The sequence below is a fragment of the Hordeum vulgare genome, chromosome 6H (assembly GCF_904849725.1).
Source record: "Hordeum vulgare subsp. vulgare chromosome 6H, MorexV3_pseudomolecules_assembly, whole genome shotgun sequence".
Taxonomy (NCBI): Eukaryota; Viridiplantae; Streptophyta; class Magnoliopsida; order Poales; family Poaceae; genus Hordeum; species Hordeum vulgare.
In genome coordinates this window covers 217,717,927-217,733,901 of record NC_058523.1, presented here as the reverse complement: position 1 = coordinate 217,733,901, position 15,975 = coordinate 217,717,927, and positions in this window count along the sequence as shown.

Below are 15,975 nucleotides of genomic sequence, written 5' to 3'. Positions count from 1 at the left end.
GCTACACGACAAATGAGGTGCTCCAGAGGTTTGACCTCTCGCGCCCATTTCCTATAGCCCCTCCCGCGCACCAGGAGAAACACGTCGACGCTGGCAAGATGCCAGGGCAACGACCCCATCCTCTCTGCCCCTCCTGCTACTCCCTCCCATATGAATGCGTTGCCACCCGAGTCCCCCAATCGGTGAGCTCATGCATGCGGCACCACAGGTCCTCCCCTCTTGTCCTCTACCACCTCGTGCATGCCCGCCGTCCCATTAACCTCGCCCATGCCTTTGGCTCAAGATGCCGCAGTCTCATAGCTCGGCCTCGAGCTTCCCGCACACTCTGCCTCCGTCGCTCGCTTATAAGAGGCCTCCCTGAGTCCCTCCCTCCCCTCCGGTCTCCCTATCTCTCTCATCTCCAATAGAATACTCGAGCCCCTCCTTGCGAGCCCAAGTGCGTGAGTAATTCGGATCGAGCCGAGCACCATCGTCTCGGTTCACCGGCACTACCACGGTAGGGAGCTCCTCCGCCCCTCTTCTTGCTCGATCTGTGACCAAAGAGAGGTAATGATCAATTTCTCCCTCTCCCCTGTTTGTTTTGAATTTGGGTTCATCGATGGTGACCACCTCCCGAAGGCCTTCGTCGTGGCCTCCGAGTTGCCGGTGACTCCCTTTGCTCCGGGGGCTCCCACGACCACCACCTGAATGGCGACTCCCTCCTAGTTTCTTTCCCGCCATTAGTTGCCCTCGCCATGCCTCCCTCTCCTATTGGTGAGCACCGTCCCCTCTCTACCAGAGGCTAACAATGGCCCCTACAAGGGGACCCCACCGGTCAGCCTCCACCTCGCCCTACGCCTATCTCCTCTCCCAGTGACACATGGGCCCCGCCCTTCATGTTCGAACCTAAAGCGCGTGGGTGCGCTGAATCGCCTGGGCCGTCCTCGTTAGCTTGGCGTGTCTCAGCCGCCTGGCTCTGGCCCATTGGCACAAAGCTTTTTTCCTTTTCTCTTTTTCTGCCCGTTTCCAAAAATTCTTGTGGCTAAAATATTAATCCAAATTGAGTGATTCAAATTTCTAAAAATATGCAATATTACAACCTTTTTGAATATCCCACTTGTGTAATTTTTTAAAATGGTTTTAGACAATGTTTTGTTTTAAAACCTTTTTAGGGCATTCTAACCTTCTGTTAAAATGTTCTTCACATCGTTTTGCACTTCAAAATTAAAACCCAACAATTTTCACTATACCTATACTTGGCCTAGTATTTTACAAAAATAGGTTGACAATTCTCTGAGTGTGTTCCTTTTCCTGTTTTTGTCGTGGTCTTATTATTTCTGTTATATTTGCAACGGTAGATTGCATTGTTGACGAATGGCTTGGAATAGAAGACTTAGAAGACCATGGAGGTTTGTTGAGCCAAGAATTCAGCCCTTTGACCATGTCTCGGAAACTAATTTATGCATGTCATATAGCACTCCGTTTTGATGCATTGAATCGTGTTGAATGGGTGACCCCCCTGGTGGGTTGTCTCCAAAAAATTCCTTATTCATGCTTGCACTTGAGCATGGCCCTACATTAATATGACGGTTGTGCAAGTGGGAAGTAGTTAAGTTGCTAGTAGTTGCTATGCAAATGGGATGGGAATATGCATGGTGAAGATGAAGGACAAGATTTCAAAGAATTTTCTAGTACCCCGTCAGGTGCCACTAATGCCCGAGGGGGATGGTGTTGAGTTAGGAAACCACTTGAGAAAGAAGTGGTGTACCGAGGCAACTTGTGAGCATGGTTTCAAAAACATGATTAGATATAAGATTTGCTGACAGTCCCAACCTTACATGTGTGACCATGATACCCCTTTATGGGACGAGACTTTGTTAATTACTTTGGTCGATGCTAGCAGAGAGCCCACATTACTAGTGGCTGGAGTGGTGTGGTAACTCTCGAGATGGGTTCGTCCCAAGAAGGGTGACCATGGGCTATGTTCACAAACATCGAGCACACCATTGCGTGCCCTCATGGATGGTACAATCTTGAGCGAGGCTCGTATGTTGTACATCATGAGGGATGTCCCCAATGAGTGGACTCTTTGTTTAGTGCCGCTAGGGGAAATGCATTGTTCAGGTGCTTACCTCGGGTATGTAATATACTGCGAGTCGTGGATGACACGGAAGTTCCCTGGGTCTTTTTGGTATAGCGTGCAACCTCTGCAGAGTGTAAAACTATCCGGATAGCCATGTCCACTGTCAAGGACTGTTGGGTGGACCTGCTTAAGAAGTTTTCGCATAAACCAAGTGTGCGTGGGTGTGAGAAAGATGACTCTATGGGAAAGATGGCAGTATGATGCATGGGCTAAGTTACACGACTTGGCATGATGTGTGGACATGGGTTGTTCGACCCTCAGTTGATATTGATATGTGTAATATGTTCGCATGGATGTCTTTTACCTCATGATGCATGCCCTCACAAGAAATTGATCATGTCATTGCACTTGCCAATCTGATTTCCACAAATTACCTATTAGTGCTATATCATCCATTGTTATGGCCTTGTTCCACAACATGGGTTGCTTGCGATAAATTCAAGGTACTCATTGGCTTGCACTGGTTATTTAATTGGCCATGCATGGAATAGAAGGTATATGAAGAAGAGTTTGTTGGTCACGAACATGCGAACTAGGATGCTTCCTAGTCAGAATGCCTGTAGGTTAATGCAGATGACATGGGTTGACGCTTTCGTTGAAGATTTCCGCTGCTAGTTATGTTTGGTGTGTCGTCCTTCGAGGCCCTATCGATGTAATACTTGACCTTAATGGTCTCCATGTGTATCACACGACATGTAAGGATGTAAGACTCTTGTATTTCAGCTTTTGTGTGTTCAGTGAGCATTGATCTCCGGGATCACTGTACACGTGCATTCGATGACCATAACTTATGAGTCACAGTGCCCACAGAGCTAGTATCAGTGCCATCCCAACTGTAGGAAGCCTTAGTTATCATGGATGTTAGATTGGATGAACCCCCTTTCAGAAACTGTACCTAGCATCTATACTTAGGAGTTTCTGCACTCCTTTCCTCTTCCCCTCTACTTCAACAGCATTACTAACACCCTCCCCTTAAACCTTGTAGATGGTCGTCTTACCCGCAGTCCTCCTAGCATCCAGCTTTCCCCTATTCCTTGAGGACAGCCTCGAGAAGTTCTAGTTCCATCAATCACCCATTTTCCTCTACCACGAGCATTGGGTCGATGCCACCATGAAGGAGTACCAAGTTGATGTGGTCGTGAAGGCAAACGACTCCCCGATGAGCTGGTTTTTTGAAGGGACACATATGGAAACTCTGGCGTTAGCAGTTGAGATAGTTATGCGAAAGACACTCATCCACCTTTGAGATACCATCCGAGAGATGGGTGAGGAGCCGACTACTCTCCACTTCACTTTCGAGAAAGATGATGTTGGAGAGAGTTGGACGTTGATCCCATCCCCGAAGGATGGAACACTAATCAGGTTCTAGACCTATTTTAGCCTCTCCGCTGATAGTCTGGCTCACAATCTAATTAAGGACTCCGTGAAGCTCCGCAAGGAACTTCACCACAGTCGCGATCTACTACAACTAGCCAAGGTGAAGCTAGAAAAGGTCAAGAAGGATGGAGCCCTCGAGGAACGACCAGCTATTGCTTACAAAGGAGGAGTACCACCAGCTAGAGATGCACCCACACATCGTCATCGCAAGTGTGCGATGGATTATCGTGTGCTCTTCATTGATCCACCGATGAAGCATAGTCAGGATGGACCTCCTCGTCCTTCGACCCCCTCGACAGGAGACGATGCACGTATAGATGATGAGCAAGAGGAAGACCCAGACGAGCATGAGTACCAGACCGAGCACTCCAACACTTAATTCCGAGAAACCCAGGGTAGGATAAGTTATGTATCCCTCATGCAAAGTCGAGATCGTGTAACGGTTCATAAGAAACCATGTGCGCTTGTTGCTTGTTTTTTTTATGTTTTGATGCAAGTCGTGCTTTTGCCTTAGGCAACATGTAAGTGACTACATTGCCTATCTTATTTTAATGTTATGTGTTGGGCCTTTCAACCTTTGATTGTCACACTTGCACTATACCAACCCCCTTAGGCGTGTTTTCCTCTTGTTGCTATTTACTTTGTCTATTCCAGTTGTTTGACTTCGTTGTTCCAAATAGGATGGTGATTGCTACCTGCACCATTACTTTTGGCAACCCTAGCACCGACAACTCTAGCTAGCAGTTGAAGGACGATGTGTCTCCTCAACCTGGAGGTCACCAGGATCTGTCGCAAGACGATATTCCCCCGCCGCTGCCTCCACCGGAGAATATGACCATAACTCAGTTTCTCCAAGTTCTCCGGGAGGAACGCCAAGCCAATACTACCCTATCCAGCAGATGGCTCAAGTTATTGTGAACAACTAGCAGCAAGGCAGGAACGACAATTGTCATTCCACTCTGTCAGAGTTCATGAATAGTTCGCCCCCTACTTCACCGAGATAGCTGAACCTTTCGAGGACTAGATCCGCACCATCGAGGACCTCCTTGCATTGGTCAACTGCAATGAGGAGCATGAGAAGGTTCTCTATGCCTCTCACTGCCTCGGAGGTACCACCAGAGCTTGGTGGGATGGATTCAAGGTCTTGCAAGGCGAGCGTGTAATCACCTGGGATGATTTCAAGCAAGGATTTTCCACTGCCCACACCGCTTCCGGGATTATGGCCATTAAGAAGCGCAATTTCAAGTGCTGAAGCAAGGAACTAGCTCTGTCAAGGAGTACCTGCAGAAGTTCAACCTCCTATCAAGATATGTGTCTGATGACATCAGCACTGAGGCAACCAAGATACAACGTTTCATGGAAGGACTCCAACAAGCACTTAAGTGTCAACTCATTATCTGTGACTACGGACTTTCTTGGAGGTTGTGAACAATGCCCTCATGCTTGAAGATATGCGTTGTGCCATAGAGGACACACGCAAATGCAAGATGATCAACAGTGGTAGTTACGACAACCAGAAGACTCGCCCCTGGCAATCAGCGCTAGCAAAACCAAGCTATCAACCTAAGTAGGCTAGGACTCCTGCACGTTTTCTGAACTACCAGCTTCAGCAGTATGCCAACCCCATGCCGATGTATAATAACCCCAATAACAACATTGGTGGTAAGACCAATAACTTCGGGCATGTCACGTGCTTTGGGTGTGGTTAGCCTGGACAGATATCGACGCAGTACCCCAACAAGAAGCATGACGCACCGTGTCCCAATGCTCCAAACCAAGGACAAGGCTGTGGAGAGCCACCCAGGAACCAAGCTCCCCGCGACCAACCCAACAATGGAAAAGGTCTTGTGAACCACATCACCGCTGAAGAAGCCCAGAAAGACCTAGATGTTATACTCGGTACACTCCTTGACAACTCAACCCGAGCAACAATTCGGTTTCTTTCTTGTTCTTCACATTCTTTTATTACCCAAAAGTTTGCGATATAGAGTGATATGAAGCCTAACCTCTGGGTAGTCATATGATGGTACGAACCCTAGGTGTAGTATTAAGGACCAAGATAGAGTGTAAATATGTTGGGATTAACATCAATAGGGTAGACTTCTTAGCAGATCTCATCACCCTGAAGTCGTAAGGCTTGGATGTGATCCTTGGAATGGACTTATTAACCCAGCACCAAGGCTTGTTGGACGGTGCCAAGAGGACTATTACCATGACCAATAGCCAAGGAATCAAAGTCAAGTATGTTCCCAACCCTACCCTCGCTCAAGCGCCTCATGTTAATTGAGTTGGATCAAGTGCCAGTGGTATGTGAATACCTGGATGTATTTCCTAATGAGCTTCCCGGAATGCCTCCTCACCACGACATTGAGTTCTTCATTGAGATGATGCACAGAGTAGGACCCATCTATAAGAAGCCCTATAGGATGGGATCTGAAGACTTGGCTGAACTGAGGAAGCAAATGGCTGAGCACCTAAAATAAGATTTATTCCCCTAGTGCCTCTCCTTGGGGATCGCCTTTTCTATTTCTGTCAAAAAGGGACGATACTATGTGACTTTGTGTCGATTACGGTTCTTTCAATGAGGTCACGATAAAGAACAAGTACCCACTCCCCAAGATTGAAGACCTATTCGATGAGTTGAATGGTGTCAAGGTGTTTGATACGTCCATTTTGGATAATGTTTGCTACTCTTATTTCTAGTGTTTTTATGCATTTTCCACTTGCTAGAGTACTCCTAATGCCCTTTCTCTCATAATATGCAAGGTTTACATCAAGTGGGGACATGTCGGTAGATGGAATTCTGGACCTAAAAAAAGCTACGTGAGCGATACCTATTCTGCACACATCTCCAATTGGGCTGAAAATTTATGGAGATTTATTTAATAAAAAATAAAAAATACTGGAACCCCCCTGGCGCGGTGTGATGTCTAGTGGGCCACCCGGACTACCTGTGGCGATAATTTTCTAGTATAAAATCTCTTTTACCCTGGAAAGATTAAGAAGAGGACTTTTGGGATGAAGCGCTGCCATCTCAAGGCGGAACCTGGGCAGGAGCACTTTTTCCCTCTGGTGCATCCATTTCCGAGAAGTAACTTCTCTCCCGGAGGGGGAAATCGAGGCCATCATCATCACCAACAACCCTCTCAACTTGGGGAGTCCAATCTTCATCAGCACCATCTCCTCTCAAAACCCTAGTTTATCTTTTGTACTCGATCTTTTACCGGAACCTCTTATTGTTACCTGGGTGTGCCTAGTAGTGTTGATTACATCTTCTAGGTGATACTTTATGGTTTATTTGGTGGAAGATCATATGTTCAGATCCATTATGCTATTTAATACCTCTTTGATCATGAACATGTTTATAAGTTGTGAGTAGTTACTTTTGTTCTTAAGGCCACGAGACAAATCATATTGCGAGTAATCATGTGAAGTTGATATTCGTTCAATATTTTGATGATAAGAATGTTTTGATTCCCTTAGTGGTGTTATGTGAATGTTAACGACACAACACTTCACCATATTTGGGCCTAAGGGAATGCAGTGTGGAGTAGTAATTAGAGAGTGGATTGCGAGAGTGATAGAAAGTTAAACTCTAGTCTATGCACTAATTTTTATGGGGATGATTTGGATCCCAACATTTGATGCTATGGTTAGAATTTATACTCAATACTTTTCTCATAGTTGAGGATGCTTGTGGGAGGGTTAATCTTAATTGGGAGATTTGTTCAAGTAATAATAGCACCCAAGAACCGATCCACCCACATATAAAATTATCAAAATACAGAACGCCAATTAACCCAACATGAGGAAAGTGATTAGATGAAATTCCTGTGTGCCCTCAAGAATGATTTGCCTATTATAAGAAATTGTTCTGGCCTATCCTTTGCCACAAAAGGATTGATCTACCTTGCTGAACCTATTGTCAATGTTTCTACTTGTCACTTGTTACAATTATCTTGCTATCAAACAACTTGTTACCGCTATTTGAGTGCTTGCAGAAATTACCTTGCTAAAAATCATTTTTCATTTCCTTCAGCTCCTCGTTTGGTTCGACACTCTTACATATCAATGGGCGATTGACCTCCTATACTTGTGGGCCATAAAGACTATTTTCGGGCGCTGTTTCCACGGAGTGAAGCGCCTTTGGTAAGGGAAAATTTATATTACGTGCCGAAATTTACTATTACTTGTCACTGTGGAAAGTAATAGTTTGAGGGGCTTGTTTGAGGTATCTTTACCTCGACTGGAAACACCAAGAGTTGTCCCTCAACTTGTTAAACCTAGTGAATTTTTTTATTATGAAATCACTTAAGGTATGATAGAGAAACTACTAGCTAATCCTTTTGGAGGATATGGAACAAAACATTCCGATATACACCAAATCTATGTGCATGAAGTTTGTGGATTATCTAAGCTTGCAGGTTTATCCAGAGATGAAGTGAAGAAGAAGGCTTTCCCTTTCTATTTTGTGGGAAAACATTGACATGGTATACTCTATGTGATGATACATGATCTTGGAAGTACAATCGATTGGAATTGGTGTTCCACCAAAACTTTTATCCTATGCATCTTGTTCATCGTGATCAGAATTTTATCTATCATTTTTGTCCTCATGAAGGAGAAAGTATCGCTCTAGCTTGGAGGAGGTTGATGTCAATGTAATATTAATGGCACAGTCCTGATCTCTCAAGAGAAATTATAGTTCAGAATGTTTATGATCGGCTTTCTCGTAATGATCAAACCATGCTCGATTCATTTTGCTCTGGTTCCTTTATGAAGAAGACTATTGAATTCACATGGGATCATTTGGAAAGAATTAAACACATCTTTAAAGATTAGTAACTTGACGAAGGTAGAGATTCAACTATAAAACCTAGGTTTGATCGTGTTAAATCTTCTATGAATACCGATGCTTTCAATGATTTAGCACTAAGTATGGACTTGAATCTTAGATAGTAGCCTCATTTTGTGAAATCTCTGCTCCTCATGTTGATCTCCCTAAATAGAAATGGTTTAAATATCATCCACCTATTAAAGAAAAAATTGAAGAACCAATTAAAGTTGAGGATGAAACTATTATTTAGAATGTTGACCGAGTTGTGCCTACTGCTTATATTCAGAAACCACCTTTCCATGTTAGGATAATGGAACATGCTAAAGCTTCAACTATGGTTAACAAAAGTTATGTTAGAACAACCAAACCCTATGATAAAATCAATTTAGAACCTAGTACTTCTATGGTTAAAGATCTCTTGGTAGACCATATTGATGGGCCCGTTATTTATTTCTGTAATGAAGCTGCTAGAATTTCCAAAACTGATACTAAAGATAAGAATAGACCTGTTGTTGGCATGCATGTCGTTTCAGTCAAAATAGGAGATCATTGCCCTTATGGTTTATGTGATATGGGTGCTACTGTTAGTTCTATCCCTTTAACCTTATATCAATATATAATGTATGAGATAGCACCCACTGAGATAGAAGACATAGATGTTACTATTAAACTTGCTAAAAGAGACACCATCATGCCACTTGGGATTGTTAAAGATGTTGAAGTCTTGTGTGGAAAATTAAAATACCCTACTGATTTTCTATTACTCGGCTCACCACAAGATAGTTTTTGTCCCATATTATTTGATAGACCCTTCTTGAACACTGTCAATGCTCTAGTATATTGCAAGAAGGAAACTGTCAGTGTAAACTTGCGTGTTGAAACTCTAGGAGGTCCTCCACCACCCAAGGGTGATCATGTGTTTGAATTAAAGCAATTACCTGACACTTTGAAATATGCTTATCTTGATGAAAAGAAGACATATCCTGTTATTATTAGTGCTAACCTTACAGAGAATGAACAAGAAATATTGTCAAAATACCTAAGGAAGCACCGAGCTGTTATTGGGTGTACTCTTGATGATCTTAAGGGCATTAGTCCCACTCTATGTCATCATAATATTAATATGGAACCAGATGCTAAACGCGTTGTTGATCACCAATGACAAGTGAATCCCAAAATGAAAGAAGTGGTAAGAAATGAAATATGAAAGCTTCTCGAAGCAGGTATAATTTATCCCGTAGCTGATAGTAGATGGGTAAGTCCCGCTCATTGTGTCCCTAAGAAAGGAGGTATTATTGTTGTTCCTACTGATAAAAATGAACTCATTCCACAAAGAATTGTGACTGGCTATAGAATTGTAATTGATTTTAGAAAATTAAACAAAGCTACTAGGAAATATCATTGTCCTTTACCTGTCATAGACCAAATGCCTGATTTTAGAAAATTAAAAAAAGCTAGAAATATTATCGAACCACACACATTTTTTGCTTTATAGATGGTTATTCTGGTTTCTCAGAAATACCTGTGTCACAACCTGATCAAGAGAAAAACAGCTTTACTTGTATTTTTGTTACTTATGCTTCTAGACGTATGTCTTTTGGATTATGCAATGCACCTGCTACCTTTCAAAGATGTATGACTTCTATATTATCTGATTTATGTGAAAATATTGTCGAGGTTTTCATGGATGGTTTTTCCGTTTACGGAACTTCTTTTGATGATTTCTTAAGCAACCATGATCGAGTTTTGTAGATATGTGAGAAAACTAACATTGTATTGAATTGGCAGAAGTGCCACTTTATGTTAAATGAAGGTATTATATTGGGTTAGAAAATTCCCAACAAGGTATTCAGGTGGATAAGGCTAAAGTTGATGCAATTGAGAATATGCCATGTCCTAAAGATATTAAAGGTATATGTAGTTTCCTTGGCCATGCGGGTTTCTATAGGATTTTTATTAAAGACTTCTCTAAAATTTCTAGACCTCTTACTAATTTATTACAAAAGGATGTTCCTTTCGTTTTCCATGATGAATGTGTGCAAGCCTTTGAAACACTTAATAAAGCCTTAAGTTCTACACCTATTGTTCAACCGCCTGACTCGATCCTGCCTTTGAAACTATGTGTGATGCTAGTGATTATGCTGTTGGTGTTGTTCTAGGACAAAGAGTTGATAAGAAATTAAATGTTATGCATTATGCTAGTAGAACTCTAGATAGTGTCCAGAGAAATTATGCTACTAGTGAAAAAGAATTCTTAGGAGTTGTATTTGCTTGTGATAAATTCAGATCTTACATTGTTGACTCCAAAGTAAGTGTTCAAGTGATCATGCTGATATTAAATATCTTATGAAAAAGAAAGATGCTAAGCCTAGCCTTAGTAGGTGGGTTCTCTTGCTACAAGAATTTCATTTGCATATCAGTGATAGGAAAGGAGTTGAGAACCCCGTAGCTGATAACTTGTCTAGGTTAGAAAATGTTCATGATGAGCCAGTACAAATTGATTATTGGTTTCCTGATGAACAATTAACTCTGGCCAATGTTTCTCATAATGCACTGTTGTTTGGTGATTATGGTAATTACATTGGTGCTAAACACAGACCACCTAGTTTCACCTCTCAACAAAAGAAGAAAGACTTCTTTGATTTAAGATATTACTTTTCGGATGACCGACATCTTTATAAAGAGGGTGTGGCTCGTATTATTAGACATTGTATACCTAAGCACGAATAGGAACAAATCCTTCGGAAGTGTCACTCTGAGGCTTATGGACGACACCATGCGGGAGATAGAACTACACACTAGGTATTACGGTCTGGATTTAATTGGCCTACTAGTTTCAAATATGCTCGTAAGTTTGTCCTCTCTTGTGATGAATGTCAAAGAATTGGTAACATTAGTAGATGTGTGAAAATGACTACGAATTATTTAGTTGTTATTGAACCATTTGATGTTTGGGGATTTGATTATATGTGACCTTTTCCTTCCTCTAATGGGCATACACATATTTTGGTTGTTGTTGATTATGTCACTTAATGGGTAGAAGCTATTCCAACCAATATTGATGATCACAACACCTCTATTAAAATGCCTAAGGAAGTTATTTTCCCATATTTTGTAGTTCCTAGATATTGAATGACTGATGGTTGTTCACATTTTATTCATGGTGTATTTCATAAGTTGCTTTCTAGATATGACGTTAACCGTAGAATTGCATCTCCCTATCATCCTGAGTCTAGTGGTCAAGTATAATTAACCAATAGAGAAATAAAATTATTATTGCAAAAGACAATCAATAGGTCCTGAAAGAATTGGTCTAAGAAATTAGATGATGCATTGTGAGCCTACATAACAACTTATAAAAATCCTATGGGTATGTCTCCTTACACAATGGTTTATGGGAAAGCATGCCATTTACCTCTTGAGCTAGAATATAAAGCTTATTTGGCAATTAAATGACTTAACTATGATTTCAAACTTGCTGGTAAAAATAGGTTATTTGATATTAGCTCATTAGATGAATGGAGAACAAAACCTTATGAAAATTCTAAACTAATCAAACCAAAAGTTAAAAGATGGCGTGAAAAATAATCCAAAAGCGAGAATTCAAAGTTGGTGAATATATTTTATTGTACAATTCTCGTCTTAGGTTTTTTGCAGGAAAACTTCTCTACAAATGGGAAGGACCATATATCATCGAAGAAGTTTATCAGTCTGGAGCTATTAAGATCAATAATATTGAAGGCACTAACCCGAAGGTGGTCAATGGACAAAGAATAAAGCATTATATTTCTGGTACACATATTAATGTTGAAACAATATTATCCAATCCATGACACACGAGCAGCACATTAGGGAGACCTTCCGGAACACTCCAGAACCCTTAAAAGTAAGAGGCATGTGATACGTTAAGTAAATGGACTTAGAAAAATCCGCAAAAATATTCTCCGTCAGTTTTGGAATATTAGAAAAAATAGGAAACTAAGAAACACAGGGGATGGCAACCCAGGTGTCTACTAGACCCCAGGGCACGCTAGGCACGCTAGAGCGGCCAAATGTTGTGGGCCCCTCGGGCACCTTCCTCGCTCTGTTTTGTTGTGGGACACATGTTTCCTTGTAAAAAAATTCTCTATATATATCTCCCAATGATTTCACCCAGTACCATGAAGGAATTCTTTGTTCTGTTTTTGTGCTTTTTTCTGTCAAAACTATCAAGCCAGGCATCATGTCTTCTCCCTCCTCCAACCATGTAGTAGAAGATGCTTGGTTGATGAAGATGGAACTAAAGGCGGATGAACTAGTAGGAGCTACCAAGGAGAACAAGGCAAAGGAAGTCAAGGGGGATCAAGCTCCACAAGAAGTGCAAGCCATGCCACCAAAATAACAGGAAGAAGAAGATTACCTCCAACCATACTATGAGCATCTCACCCCTATTGAAGTCGAAGCCTTTAGAGCCTTCAAAACGATTCGTGTTGAGAATAAATACCTACCTCATGAAAATATTTTGTTAAAGAACCAAATCATTAACCTCTGGGGCGTTATTCAACATCTGGAGAACCCCTGAGGTTACACTATGGCGCCACTTCATCATCCACACCACCACCTCCATCTTGACCACCAAATAAGGAGACTTGAATACACAACTATGGGCACTCCATTTGGCTTGTGCCAAGATTGGGGGAGGCGCCCCGGTATCATATCACCATCACTCTTATTTATCTTTATCGATTTGAGTTTAATCTTTTGTTATTTTGAAATTTAGTCAAATAGAAGTTTAGTTCGATCCTTTTCTTTTGAGTCCTAGTTTCGTGGCCTATCTATCTATCTATGTAATCGAGTGAGAGTTATATAATAATGTTAGTTTGAGTTTTTGCTTCTTTACTTTCTTGCTGCAATCAAAATAAAAGAAAATAATGAAAAAGATCGTATGACAATCTTATAGTAAGTACTGACATCACATAAGGAAAAATATAAGTGGTAAAATTTGTTGACGGTTGACAAACATAGCATTGGTCGGTGATGCAACACATGAAAGAATTAATAATGGAAGAGAATATTTACATGCAAATAATCTATCCTTGACATATTTTATGATTCAGAACCCCCATTAATTATAATATTCAAAAACTGTTGACATTGGACGAGGAGGAAATCCAACGATTTATGCTTGTTCACATTCACATAGAAGTTATATTGTTATAGATCATCTAACATGGGGTGCCTTCCCAATACCTTTGCTCGCCATAACTTCTCACTAAGTAAAGATACTCATTGTGCATCCAAAACCTTAAACCCAAATCCATGTTTCTAGAGTCCACCATGCCTACACATGGATTGAGTAAGATCCTTCATGTAAATTGTCACTGGTGCACAAAGCAATAAAAATTGCTTCTAAACATGTTTGATCATTTAGACTAAGGGGAATTAAGTGTTGTACAAACATGTGATGTCGATTATAAAAGCGACTGACTGCATAATAAAGGTTGCCATCACAAGGGGCAATATAACGTAATGTTCCTTTGGACTAAGAGATTTAGCGTACAACCAAAAAGCGCATGGCAACCTCTCCTTCCCTCTATGAAGCGCCTGTATTTTACATTTATGTATTTACTTTTGTGCAAGAGTCAAAGTAATTTCCTCTACTTCCTCTATCTTTTCTTTGTTAAGCATCATGTGGTGGGGAAAGATCTAAACATATATATCCCACTAAATGTGGGTGGTCATGAGTTATTATTGTTGACATCACCCTTGAGGTGAATACCTTGGGAGGCAACACTATAATCCCTTATATTTCTATGTGTACAGTTGAAATCTTTTGCTCATATGAATGCGGTGAGTGTTAGCAATCATAGAATACTAAAATGATAGTTGAGTATGTAGACTTCCTTACAAGCTCCTACATGTGACCCTTCCTGAAAGTATGATGAATTGTGTTGCAAAGTTGACTGAAAACAAAGTTTGTTATTCTTCAATAGAGTTTAGGCTTCTTAGTTCAATGTGGTGATGAATTACTACTTGTTTATAAGAATCCTTAATGATAAAAGTTATATGATGAAAATGTTTTGATGAAGTATTTTATAAAGTTTTACTTGTCGTTATAATAATGAGCATGATGCTGCTATGTCCATATTTTGTTTTTATCGACATCGCTCTCTCAAAGCATGTGGTCATGATTTTCTTTATTGTCTTTCACTTGAGGACAAGCGAGGTCTAAGCTTGGGGGAGTTGATATGTCCATTTTGCATCATGTTTTGTTACTGTTATTTATATTGTATTTATGCATTTTGCCACTTGGTGGAGTAATCCTAATGTCTTTTTCTCATAATATGCAAGGTTTATATCAAGTGGGAGAATGCCGACAGATGGAATTATGGACCTGAAAAATCTGTGTCAAAGATACCTATTCTGCACATCTCCAATTGGGACGAAAATTTACAAAGATTTACTTTATAATAAATAGAAGATCCTGGAGCGTAGAAGTACCGGAGTAGGGCCACAAGACACCCACTAGACACGAGGGAGCCATAGGCCCCCCTAGAGCAGCCTGACGTCTAGTGGTTCACCTGGCCCACTTATGGCAATCATCTTCTGGTATTTACTCTCTTTTTTACGCTGAAAAAATTAGAAGAGGACTTTCGGGACTAACCACCGCCACTCGAGGCGGAACCTGGGCAGGAGCACTTTTGCCCTCTAGCGGAGCGATTCCATCGGAGGAGGTTCCCTCCCACAAGTGGAAATGGAGGTCATCGTCATCACCAACAAACCTCTCATCTTGGGGAGGTCAATCTTTTGAACATCTTCATGAGCAACATCTCTTCTCAAAAACCTAGTTCATCTCTTTTACCTAATCCTGTACTGGGAACCTCGGATTGGTACCTGCGATGTGTGTAGTAGTGTTGATTACATCTTGTTGTTGATGCATTATGGATTATTTGGTGGAAGATCTTATGTTCATATCCATTATACTATTTAATACCTCTTTGATCATGAACATGTTTACTACTTGTGAGTAGTTACTTTTGTTCTTGACGTCATGGGAGAAATCATGTTGCAAGTAGTCATGTGAATTTGATATTCGTTCGATATTTTAATGATATGAAAGTTTTGATTCCTTAGTGGTGTTATGTGAACGTCGACTACATAACACTTCACCATATTTGGGCCTAAGGGAATGCATTGTGGAGTAGTAATTAGAGGGTGGGTTGCGAGAGTAATAGAATCTCAAACCCCAATCTATGCACTACTCCCTCCGTCCCAAAATAAGTCTCTCAACTTTGTACTAGGTCTAGTACAAAGTTGTACTAAGCTTGGGACAATTATTTTAGGATGGAGGGAGTACTTCGTGAGGGGCTGGTTTGGATCCTATGTTTAATGCGATGGTTAGAATTTATCCTTAATAGTTTTCTCGTAGTTGAGGATTCTTGTGGGAGGGTTAATCTTAAGTGGGAGGTTTGTTCAAGTAAGAACAACACCCAAGCACCGGTCCGCCCACATATAAAATTATCAAAATACCGAACGTGAATTAACCTAACGTGACGAAAGTGACTAGATGAAATTCCCGTGTCCCTCAAGAATGCTTTGCCTATTATAACAAACTGTTGTGGTCTGTCCTTTGCCAGAAAAGGATTGGGCTACCTTGTTG